A 13,606-nucleotide genomic window follows, 5' to 3' on the forward strand; every position below is an offset into this window, starting at 1 on the left:
GTCCAAAAACTAACATATACTCCCCATTTTTGTCTCAAAGGGACAAAGGGTAAACAGAGTATAGAAAGACCACAGTATTAAAATACTCCCCCTTGATATCTCAACAGAACAAGGGTAAACAGAGTATATAAAATCCATAAACAAAAACGTTCTAAAATCCAAAATAATAGGAAACTAGAGAAGAGTCTGCAAGTGGCCCAAAAGAAAGGAACAAAAATCCTCCAAGTACGAAATCTTGCTGATCCAATGAAATCAAGTAACGGAGAGAAAACCGTATAAAAAGCTGGATTTAAACTACTTTGGCTTCTAGCTCCTGAAACCGGGAAACCATAGACTGAAAAGTTTCAGTCACTTGAGTCTTTTTGCCTGAAACTAATCATCCGCAGAAAGAAATCCTCTAGACAAGTGGTCAGCAAGATGATAAAGAAGATTCACCCCTGAATCTCTAGCTGGTGCAGGTCTAGAGGAAAAGGTTACGGAAGACTCTGTATGAGCAGGGGGAATGAGCTCATCTAAAATTTGAGATCTCTGAAACATATGATTTCAACACTGGTATGTGTTCCAAAGAGCCCTCTGTCTAACACTATGCTGGAAGCCGCTGGACAACATATTCCTGAAAATATTTAAACATAAATCTATCCAAAAATAACGCCACAATGAAATATTAGATCATGTTAGTTTCAAAAATAATGTGGTATTATGATGGCTATCAATTGGATGCATAAAGAAATACAAAAGTAGATATAGCAATCCAAAAGACACAGATTAGAAAGAAAGAAAAAGATATTCATGCACAATCTCTCAAATCATAATCAATTTAAGATTTCAATATTCTCAAAAGAATCAAAGCTTAAAAGAATAAGGAAGGTCAAAGGAAATACCTGGGGATGAGAAAAGATGTGCAGAGAATGCCAAAATCTCAGGATCAGTCCAAGAAAAAACACACACAACACAACATGATAGAACAGACAAAAAGTAGTGTGTGTGTGTGTGTGTGTGTGTGTGTGTGTGTGTGTGTGTGTGTGTGTGTGTGTTTGGCAGAGAAAGCAAAAAGCTCGCGTCCGGACGTGATACATACTCGTCCGGACGGCATGCTGTTAGATAAATACAAGGTATTAGGCCGGGGTAACGCAACTTCAAAATTCTCTTCAACTCACCTTAGTACTCAATCGTCGACGTGTCATGCTCACCTTTTACTGCAACACCACAATTCTGGGTAGTAGGAGTCTGTGCACATTCTTTCATTTGGTACCTAACCCCATTCACAATGCAACTTATATACGATCTAACCTGCTGATCAGGCTCGTATGCAAGATGATATAATTGTTTTGAGACATTCTCTGCATTACACCTACAATTGTATAAATGCTTATGAAACCAACGTTCAAAGTTTGCCTCATGCTTTTTTCTAATGTCAGGGCCGCCTTCTCTTTCGATCATTTGATAATGTTCACTACATAAAAAAATTAATAAAATAAATGTATTGGTAATTATCCACACTATGAATAGGACATAACATAGAGGTAAAAAAAGAAGCTCAAAACTAAACTTACTTTATGTATGAAGCCGTATCATTATAGTTGCTAAGTACATACCATCGTGCCTTAGCAAACTCATTATGAACTAGTATTACAGTTGATGCTGCTCCAAATGGCCAAACTCGTTGAGAGAACACATCCAAGCGTTGTTCTGTTCCTTCGACCCCACTGTCAACATTTCTCTCTTCACGGTTCCATCTTGTCTCAATCCCCCTAAGATACATAGAGCAAAAGTTTGAGCACTCATCAGCTACGTAACCCTCTACAATGCACCCCTCCGGATGCGCTTTGTTCCTCACATACTTCTTATATTTTTCAAGTGTCCTTTCGATCGGATACATCCAACGAAATTGAACTGGACCAGCAAGCTCAGCCTCCCAAGGTAAATGAATTGCTAGATGGATCATAACATCAAAAAATGATGGCAGAAATATCTTTTCCAACTTGCATAGAATCATAATAATGTCTTCTTTCTCTTGTTTCAACACATCTACTTTCAATGTTCGTGCGCACAACTAGTTAAAAAAAGTACTCAACTCTGTCAAAGTTGTCTGTATTTCAAGTATTAAAAATTTTTGGATTGCAACAAGAAGTAAGCGTTGTAAGAAGACATGATAATCGTGACTTTTCATACCGAAAATTTTATCAGGCACCTTGTTCACACATCGACTGATGTTAGATGCATACCCATCGAGAAACTTAACAACTTTGACCCATTCACATAAACTTTTCCTCTCGTCTCTTGTCAAGGTGTACTTCGCAATTGGCATCAAATAAGTTGTACATTTTTTCTGCAAGTGCAATTCTTTACATATACCCATAAGCATTAAGTCTTTTCGTGTATTGGTTGTGTCCTTGGTCTTCCCATCAATATTTATCAGAGTACCTAAGACACTTTCACAAATATTCTTCTCAATATGCATGACATCTAAATTATATCGAAGTTTCAGTTTTGACCAGTAGGGCAACCCGAAAAAAAAACTCTTCTTCCTCCAATTCAACGGAATATCTGAGTCAGTTTCTTGTTCAAACTGCACTCTTGTAAAATCCATAACTTGTTGCAACAACTGATCTCCAGATAGTTCTTCAGGTTCTAATCTATGCTCCTCAGTACCGTCGAACAATTCTTTTCTTATGCGCCATACATGCCCCTGAGAAAGCCATCGACGATGACCCATGTAACACATCTTATGCCCATGCTTAAATCTCCTAAAATCTGCATCATTGTTACAGATTGGACACGCAAGCTTTCCCTTGGTAGACCACCCAGATAAGTTTGCATACGTAGGAAAATCGTTTATAGTCCATAGTAATGCCGCACGTAATTAAAATATCTCATTCGTCAATGCATCGTACGTGCTTACACCTTAATTCCACAATTCTTTCAAATCATCAACCAATAGCTACAAATACACATCAATCATGTTTCCGGGTGACGTAGGCCCAGGGATAAGTAGGGACAACAACAAATTTGGAGACTTCATACACTTCCATGGAGGTAAATTGTATACTGTTAATATTACTGGCTATATGCTGTATGTTGTACTCATATTACCAAATGGGTTGAAACCATCACTTTTTAAACCAAGTCGCACATTACGGGTCACTAGCAAACCGGTAATATCTTTTATCAAAATCTTTCCACACAATAGAATCTATTGGGTGTGTTAAAGTGTTGCCATCATCTTTTCGTTTATCTTTATGCCATCGCATTTCTTCGGCTATCTCTTTCATCATAAAAAACCGTTGTAGCTGTGGTTTTATTGGGAAGTATAGTAAGACTTTTTGAGGTATTTTCTTTTCTCCGCCTTTGGCACTACGCCATCTAGAAGTTTTGCATTTTGGGCATTCCACTGTATTTGCATGTTCCTTCCAAAAAAGCACACATTCATTCTTGCAAGCATGTATATTTTCGTAATTAAAGCCCAAGTCTCGCCTTAATCACATTGTCTATTTGTACGAGGTTGGCAATGTCTCTCCATCTAGGAGGGCCTTCTTTATCAAGTCAATCATCATATCAAACGCCTTGTTACTTATATTGTAGATCGCCTTTATATGAAACATCTTTAGTATGAAAGCAATTTTTGTGAATTTCTTACAGCCTGGATAAAGTTCACGAAGCCCATCTTCCAAACTTCGATAAAAGGAGTTGATATCTTCATTAGCGCCGGTTGTGGGACCTTGTGAAGTAGAGGATTCTCCTTTGTTAGCATCTAGAAATGTCCCCATACAAACATCGCCATACAATTCTTCAACCGCATCAAACTCCTCTATCATTTCACTTGCATCAGAGTGCACATTTGTATAAGTATTTACCCTAAACTAATCTTCACCGTGAAAAATCGATTGAGTGTATGTCGGATTAAATCCGTACATAAGCAAGTGACCCTTCACCAAGTTAATAGGACAATAGTATCGATTTGCACAATCTTTGCATGGACATAATATCATACCATATACATTAACACATTTAACTGTCATTCTCATGAATTCATGAACACCTTCTTGAAATCACTTTGAAAAATGGGTAGTATCCCGCATCCAACTCCTATCCATCTCAACTACTATCTCTTCATCATGTTAACAATACACAAGTTGTTAGTAAATGCATTTAATCAGGGTGAATTTTATATGGTTGACATTATATGTCTAGTCCCCATAATATTTACTAGATATTGATGTGGCAAGATGAGAGTGAGTCAGCTAATCATGATGTAAATTACGGTACTAAGTTCAGTTCTTGATATTACACTCTTTTTCCCTATAAAAAAAATTTAAAATATCCGTGTTTTATATAAGATGTTAATAATGACGGGACAAACTGTAACTTGAACTTGATTAAAAATTGAACAAATTCGAATGCTACAACCAAGGAAGTGATGCAATCATGTGTAATAGACTAATTATACTATATATATATATATATAAGAGTAGTCTACCAGAAATCTGATTCAAAATAATTCTATCAAAACCCATCTCAATATATATATATATATATATATATATATATATATATATATATATATATATATATATATATATATATATATATATATATATATAATAAGTGACTTGGCTTCTTATTGAGCATAGAAAACCGTAGAAATGTCCATATTTCAAATGTAATCTACATAGATATAATAAGTTGAAAAAAAAATTGTAGGAAGCTACACTTTTCCTTGGGGGTATCTGCAAAACAGCAAAAACAATCTTTCGAATAAGCTCAACATAAAAAGTAGTTTGAAAGTCATCCAAAAAAATAAATTAAATAGAAGTGGCAAATTAGTGGATGTAGCAATCTCATAACTGAATACGTAAAATCTTTTCCTAAGTAACTTAACACCCACAATCCTGTGTGATTCATGGAATTACTTAACCTACATTAATCTAGCAAAAAAATAATCAAATATAACTAAAAGCTTAAATGAATGCCACACGTATCAAATTATTTTCAAAATCCATTGTTAGATCCACATTTGAGAGGATGATATGCACATAAGAATGACAAACATTTCTATCAGAAAAATGATAACATGTTAACTACTAAGATTGAACTTCTTTATTCATGCTCTGAGGTGTAAACCTCAAAAGAATTTGAGCACATTTTGGCTCTTTCAAGAAAAAACCCATATTATAAAAACAAGAGCAACCTGTAAAATTAAGTCAATTTTTCTCCTCCCATTATCTTTTCCAACCAATCTGATTGTATCCAACCGATCTCATGTCTACGATTTCCACATATACTATGTTAAATCCTTCTTTATTTTCTTTTTGTCCCAAAAATCAATTTATTTTTTATTTTTAAAAAAACATACATATGTATGTGATGTTCTTTCTTGTGCAGTTTTTACTTGTAAATTGTAATAATCAAGAAATTAGAAAATTCGATTAAATAACATGTTGAAATGACATTTCTATAAGTGATGTAGGTCTATGTTGTCAGGGCTCTACTGCAATAATGATCAGATTATAATCTCAGAGTGACTTACCAGACAAGAAAAAGAAAAAAAACCAGCAGAAGAAGTTGAAATAAAAACTTGGGACCTTTTAAGGACATGATTTGTGATGTATTCATATATGATATAACCCTTATTTTGTTTAAGTTCTATCCAGAATCCAGTAGGTTGTTCAAGCTTTTAAGAGGCTTTACATGCTAATTAACACTTGAATGGACATAATTACTGTCACATTACATATTTTAGTAAATTGGTTGTTTTCATTTACCTATTTACAAAGTATTGTTCAAAGAGATGTTCTTTTACTCCTATTACATTTTCCCCCATTTGGTATATGTGCATGCGCAAACACTATTTTGCCCATATACATACTTAATATGTCCACATATATACATATATTGCATAATACTGAAGGTGGGCTCGTTTGATTAAGTTCTTTGGTGGTACTTTTTGCTTTTTAGTTGGATAAAATATTCTGATGTGACATAAAATAAAAATATTTTGAAATGTTTTGTGAGTATTTTATGTTTGAATTTGTTTGTTAATGTTTTTTGCTTTTTTATTATAAAGCAAAATGGCAAACCTAAAGAGCATTATCAAACTAAACAAATATAGTCTTGGAGATCGGGGGCAGTTTGCCTTCTTTAGGACCATAGCTGTATTGCACACTCAACATTCGATGCAAAGTCTAACAATAGATATCCAATCTTGAAAAGTGATGTAACTAGACCTTCCTATCCTGATTGTTGCATTCTACCCAAGTTGTAATCCTTATCTTCGTAGTATATATATATATATATATAAAATTGCTTCCCCTCTTGCTTCTTTTCATTTTTTATGCTTTTAGAATTGTAGAATTCCTATCATCATAACACAAAAAAAAAAAAAAAAAAAAAAAAAAAAAAAAAAAAAAAATCCTCCCAATTCTTAGTGTTGTAACTGAAACTTAGGGATTTTATTTTTGAGTTTTTATTTAAAAACTTAGGAAAACAAAGAAAAGATGTGGTTGTTTCACAACCACTACACCATTTCATCTTATCTTTGACCACGACACCACGTCTATACATTTTGTTTGAAATGAAACAACCCACTATCAAAAAATTCAAGCTCTTCACAGGATCGAAAACAAAGTGAAAAGATGTTAAAAAAAATAAATAAATAAAAAAATAAAAACTAGAGCTCAAACGGTGTTCAATACCTCACTTTAACTGGGTACGAGATTGCCAAATGGAGCAGTGGTCCTACGTCTCCTAGCTCCTACTTCTTGGTTGCCGGAGGAAATTTTTGGTAATTTGCTGACAGAGATTGTTTCGTATTTTTTTTTTCCAAAACAAATAAAAAGTCATATTTTCTTCTTCTATTGATTTTTCTATACGGGAGTTTTATAGTCTCAACTAGAGGGATAATGCAATGTTTTATTTTTATTTTTGCTTTTTTTTTTTTTTTTACAAAATTTTTGTGTTACTAGGCATTTGATGAAAAACTACACACAAACACAGACAGATAGAGACAATCAAATCAAACACCCAGCTAACCGAATCACCTCAAAGCCCACTCTGTCGCCTGCAGGACAAGTGGTCAACGAAGCTGGAAACGGCACCGGAGATCTGTGGTGAGGGGTAGTACAGCTGTTGAGGGGAAAAGAGAGAGCATAAGAGAGAGAGAGAGAGAGAGAGAGAGAGAGAGAGAGAGAGAGAGAGACATGAGAGAGAGCAACTTACCTGGGTTGCTGAACTGGCGCCGGAGACGAGTCGACACAGAGAGAGGGGGAGAGAGAGATAGTCGAGTGCGAGAATAAAGTAAGAGAAGTGAAGGGGGGGGGGGGAGAGAGAGAGAGAGAGAGAGATAGACCAGTGAGAGAACTAAGAGAAGTCTGACAAAATTTTAGTGAAAAATAAAGTAACGCCAATATTAATGGATCCCGCCTAAATATTTGGCAAAATGGAATGTTTTATCATTTATGTATTAGTTGATGTAAACTTATCAGCATCAACACATAAAAGTTGATGCTGATACTTGTACTATCAGTGTCAACAAGTACAAGTCGATGCTAATATTAATTTTTATATTTTTTAACTTATGTAATTTAATAATTGCTTAAACCTATTAATTTTTCTAAAAAAAAATAATAATACATATTTAAAAATAGAATTTTATTAACATTTTAGAAAATAAAACCTATAAAAAAAATCATATTTAATTAAAGAAATTAATCATATTTAATTGAAAATTATATTTAATTAATATTTCGATCGAACTCTATAGATCTTGCACTATCCTTGTGAACTAGTTTGATCGATCGAAAAATGCATTAGGATCAATCAAATGTTTAATCAAACCTTCAATTATGTCAAGTTTGATCGATCTATTGATCTTATCACGATCGATCAGATTAATGCATTAAAATCAATGAGATGTTCGAACAAATATTGAATTGTATAAAGTTATATCAATCATTGATTGTATTACAGTCAATCGGACTAATACACTAGGACAGTACAAATTCTTTAGAATTCAACCGGTCATACTAATACATTATGGTTGATAAGACATTTGATCAAACCTTCAACTGTATCAATTAAATCACATGTCTATAAAAGTGTATTTTGAGAAGCCATCGATTAGTCAGTGACTTGGGTAATTTGAGTATTGAGCACCTCTGTTGATGGATTATCATAAACCATATAGTTTAATCAAACTTGATATAATTCAAGATTCGATCGAACGTCTGATCGATCTTAGTGCATTAGTCTGATCGATCAAACTCTTTGGATTTTGTATTATCATTATGCATTAGTATGATTGATCATAATAATGTACTAGGATCGATCGGACGTTCGATCGAATCTTGAATTATGTCAAGTTCGATCGATGCTAAATAAGATCATAGTTTATTCGATCTTACAAGGATCGGATTAATGAATTAGTATCGATTGGATGTTCAATCAAACCTTTAATCGGGTCAAGTTTGATTGATCATTCAATTGGATCACGATCAATCAAATTCATCTTATAATGATTAATTGGACTAATACACAATGATAAATAATACAAAGTCCATAAAATTCGATCGATCAAATTAATGCACTATGATAGATAGGATGTTCGATCAAACTTTCAATTGTGTCAAGTTCGATCCATCAAACTGATGCATGAGAATCGATCGGATTGATCTTATCATTATTGATTGTACTAATACACAAGGATAAATTTTAACAAAAAAAAAAAAAAAAAGAAACAAATAGAAAATATTAATTCATAAGATTAGAAAATAGAAAAAAAAAATAAAACATAAACAAAAAAAACATAAAACTTTACTCATAATGTGAAAATCAAAATTAATTTTTTGTAGATTTTTTTTCCACCCCTTACTTATTTTTTAATTCCTTTGTGTGTGTGTATGTATATATATATATATATATATATATATATATATATATATATATATTTCTTTTTTCTTTTTTTCATTTTTCATTTTTATGTTTTTTTATGAGACATATGACCACGTTGTAGGTTTTGATTGGTTTGACATAAATTCTATTCATGATACAAAATAAAATCTAACAATTAAAAAAAAAAAAAGTTGTTAAAAACCTAGAGATTAAAATGACATTTAACACAAAAATTAAAAATTAAAAAAATAGAAAAACTTTAGTGAAAATATAAAAAGAAGAATTTTTTTCTATAGGTTTCAATTTTTTTTTGTTATACAGGCTCATTAATGTCCACATAGAGTGGATGCTGATAATAGGTTATCAGCGTCCACTCCTGCATGTCAACGCTGATAACCTATTATCAGCGTCAACTATAGTTCGACGTTGATACATTTTTTTTTTTTTTTAAAAAATAATTTTATTTTTTTTATACATGGGTCATTATCGTCAACCCCAGAGTCGACGCTGATAACCCATTATCAGCGTCGACATTTTGTGTCGACACTGATGTGGTTCTTAAGTTACCACACTGTTGACGCTGATAGTTATTTATTAGCATCAACTAAAGTGGACGCTAATACAAAAATGTCGTTGCTATTTCTCCACCCGCGCGAGGCAAAATTTCCCGCCACATTATTAGCAACGACACATTAGCGTCAACAACAACATCGACGCTAATAGTGCATTTTGTTGGACAATTAGCGTCGACTATGTTGTCGACGCTAATAGTTTCAAATGCCGACACTGATAGTCGACTTTGAAAGCCAACGCTGAAAGTCTACTATTAGCATCGACTTTTTGTCGACGCTAATAGTGTCTCCCCTGATGGGTGAATTTCTTGTAGTGATAAAAACATAGGTGAACAGAGTAGTAGGGTGCAAAGTGCAAAGGTCTCAAAATGTGAAAGACTCCTCTAAATCTTGTTAAATTTTGATTCAACTTTCTGCAAGGCTTTGCATGAACTAATTAGTCATAGATACATGTGTTTCAAATGTTGTATCTTGCCTAAACATTCCGACATAGCTATGTATATGTGTGTATGCTTCAAGGAAAATGTGCAAGTATACTTTCTCATTGATTCTATGAAGAAGCATGGATTTTTTATGTGCATTGTCAAGCAGAAACTTTCTTGTAGTGATTTAACTGTTAATGTCACATCTTAAACATTAATCCTGAAATTTCTTGAGTGGAAGAAAAGTGACCAATATAGCTAACCCCTAGTTGGGATCAAGGGCTGTGTTGAGTTGTGTAGGGAACTCTTTTTCTGGTAAAGAGTTGAGTCTTTGCTATGGTGTTGCAAGCATAAAATTTCCGGGAGTAGAGAAGGAAAGTAAGCAAAAGAAAGTAATGACAAAGCTGTATTTGGAAAGTAAGCAAAAGAAAGTAGAGAAGGTTTGAGATTTCAAAAGAATATTAACGACAAAGCTGGGCGTGTATGGAGGATGTCTCTGGGTTTTTATAATGCTTTCAACCCTGGTCTCCTCTTAAATTTCTTTCCTTCAAAGCTCTGCTCTGCCGTCCCCTTTTTCTTTCTTCTTTCTTCTTTCTTCTTTAAGTATTAATTAATGAGGACTATATATGATTGTGTTAATGCAATAGAGACATCCTCCAGAGATGCTGAAAGTGAGAGAGGTTAAAAGGGTGGAAGATGATAGGAGTAATAAAGAAGCAGTGAGAGGTGCATGGCAAATGTGGCATCTAAACGGGATACGGAGCAAAGAGGAACGCATTCGGAGACGGATCACCAGGTGCCTCCAGAGTCGGTGAGTATGGAGGCGTTCACGGGGAGGATGTAGGCTATGGTGAGGAGTGTGGTGGTGCCGGTTGAGAGCTTGGTTGTGAAGGTGGTGTTGCGCTCACCACTTTCGAAGTCCCTCTTTACGAATGACAGATTTGTAAATAAGGATTCATTTGGTCCCACCTTTTACTCAATACACGTGTATTTTTAACCAAGGGCATTGTCGGAATTTCAAACACAAGGAGATGGGCATTTCCAGGCTTTTGGGCTAAAAGAGTCACATGCTGTGCATGTGACTCGGTTTCCGTCCACTTAGATGGCACAATGTGACGGATGGGGCCAAAAAATAAGCAATTGGTAGTTTGGGGGCGGGACTGCAAGCACTGGTAGTTCGGGGGGCCATCCAGAGAACGGGTGGTGGTTTGGGAGGCTTTTTTGTATTTAACCCTATATATATATATATATATATATATTCAAAACAAAGGAAAAAAAATAGAAAAAGAAAGAGGTTGGTTGCCACCTATGGGAGGGGTGGTACGTAAGTGGCAACTCCAGACCCGTGGGAATGGTGGTGAGCCACCCCAGAGGTGGCCAGTGTCACCTCTAATGGTGACTTGTACGCCACCCCCTCCCCTAAGGGTGGCAGACACCCCATTTCTTTTCTTTTCTTTTTTTTAAAAAAATAATAATAATTTTTAGGTTTTATCTATTTATTTTTTTTAATATATTAATATATTTTTTTAATAACAGTGACATGTGTCATCATTCTATTGATCATGACATGGCACATTAACAAAATCCATCAAGTGTTTTGATGAAATTTGACTGAAGGGACTAAATTGTTATTTTGGTCTACTCTAAGAACCTTTGAATTATTTTTTATACCGTACAGAGCGATTTATAATTCAGGCCAACCATAGTAACTAATTTTGCATTTATCCCTAGTTTTATACCGTAACGAATGATCTGAAATTCAGGTCAACCACATAGATTGATTTTGCATGTATCAATCGATTTTTATTTTTATTTTTTGAAAAAAAGATTATTTTTTCTTTCATTTTTTTTTTTAAAAAAATAAAATAGTTTTTTATGGTAATTAATAAATACAAAGGGTAATTTTAGTTTTCAATTGTCAAAATAAAAAGGTATTTTTGGAATATTTTGGCCAAATTTGATTTTCCATCCAATATAACGGTCAACACTGACGGATGTGGCTAAATAATAACATATTGACATTTTGAAGGGCTACATCATGACACTTGTTAGTTCGTAGTACTTTATAAAAAATTACTGTTAGTTTAGAGAGCTAAATAATATTTAACCCTTAAATCAATTCAAAACATAAAATTTAAAAATTTAAAACAGTAAGGATTGGTAAGGACATACCAATAAAAGGTCACGGATTCACCCGTTGACTTAACCATGCTTTTAGCAAGCCCATACAACAAAGAAAAATCTAAAAACTAAGAAGAAAGCTTAAAAACTATTCTAGTACCATTGCTAAGATATGAAAATTTGGCCTAATGAAATCCTTAAATAGGTTTAGAAGCCGTAGTCCTCGTCAAACATGTGCTACATTACCACCTCATTCAACAAGTTTGCTCGAGCAATGATAGAATACTTTGTAGATGAGAGAACCTGTAACACTTCGGTCCCATATTGAGAAATGATGAATAGCTCGCATAAAGTGACTGGTTTATAAAGATACTCATTGGTGTTAAGTCCCACATTGCCTAGTTACTAGGTGAAACTATGATTTATAAGGGATTCTAGAAAAGTTCTAAATTGACTAGTCCTTTAGGGTGATAGCGAAGATGTGGCTTGTTGGTACAATTTTCGGTATGGTGACGTGTCAGCTCCTAATTGGTCGACCGAGCAGGGACTTGGAAAACAACTAAGGCGCGCTGGGGATTGGCTGATGGAGCCTCCTCCAATGGTTAAGTCGATGAGAGCTCTTTTCTGAATGAATAAGAGTGCAATCAGATCTCTCTCCTTTACCTACTCCTTTACCACACATATATATACCTCTCTTTGGATTTGCTGACGTATGAGGGGTTCTCCATTTTTCGGTATTGCCCATCATTCGGTACAAGATGTGCAGTGATTCAGTATAGCGCGAACAGTGACTGATCCTATCGCCCAGACTACCGGTATGGCATACAAAACTTGAATTAGGCGCACTATGCTGACGTCCAACCTACTCTTTGGCCAAGTCTAACCCTGTTGAGTACTTGGGTTAATAAATGCTAGAGATTCTATTCATTAAATCTCCACGACGGATGATGATATTCTTGGTCCGACCGCCAACCCTCAGCTACCAAGAATGCATTCCCGGTAGGATGATTGGTAGACCTCCCCAGATATAGAGTCTTGTATCCAAGCTATTATCCATCCGACGCCAAAGCGGGTCTAACCAGATTCAACTTGACCATAGCCCACTTAATTCCCCAACAGTTACCCCCCAATTCTCTTAGATTAGGTTTTGAGATGAAGAGAATTAAGTGCCAGATCCTTCTGAGGATTAATCTCTCGGCTGCAATTGTTTCTGAAACATTTGAAGCTGATGACGATCCGATTTTCGAATCGCTAGGCTCGAGGGCCCGTATTGATGTTGTGCACTTTTTTCGGCTACGCAAAGTGTGACGGCTGAAATACTGATAGGCACCCTTTTGATTCTTGTGCTCGCGTGATTGCTTGGCGTATCAATTGCTTCGTAATCCGCAAATGCATAAATGACTCTTCCATTATAAATACCCTTCCCTCCCGTCAGTTTTGTCAAACTCTTTCATAACAAGTTTCCTCTTAATATACTGCAAGTGGAGTATTCTACAACTTTTTCCTACCCAAGTCTCCTAATGCTTGGTACCCCATGCACGGAGACTTGGGTAGTAAAAGTTATTGTAAAATGCTCTTGCGTGCAATCGCAAGCCCGAATCGATT

The sequence above is a fragment of the Alnus glutinosa genome, chromosome 4 (assembly GCF_958979055.1).
Source record: "Alnus glutinosa chromosome 4, dhAlnGlut1.1, whole genome shotgun sequence".
Classification (NCBI taxonomy): Eukaryota; Viridiplantae; Streptophyta; class Magnoliopsida; order Fagales; family Betulaceae; genus Alnus; species Alnus glutinosa.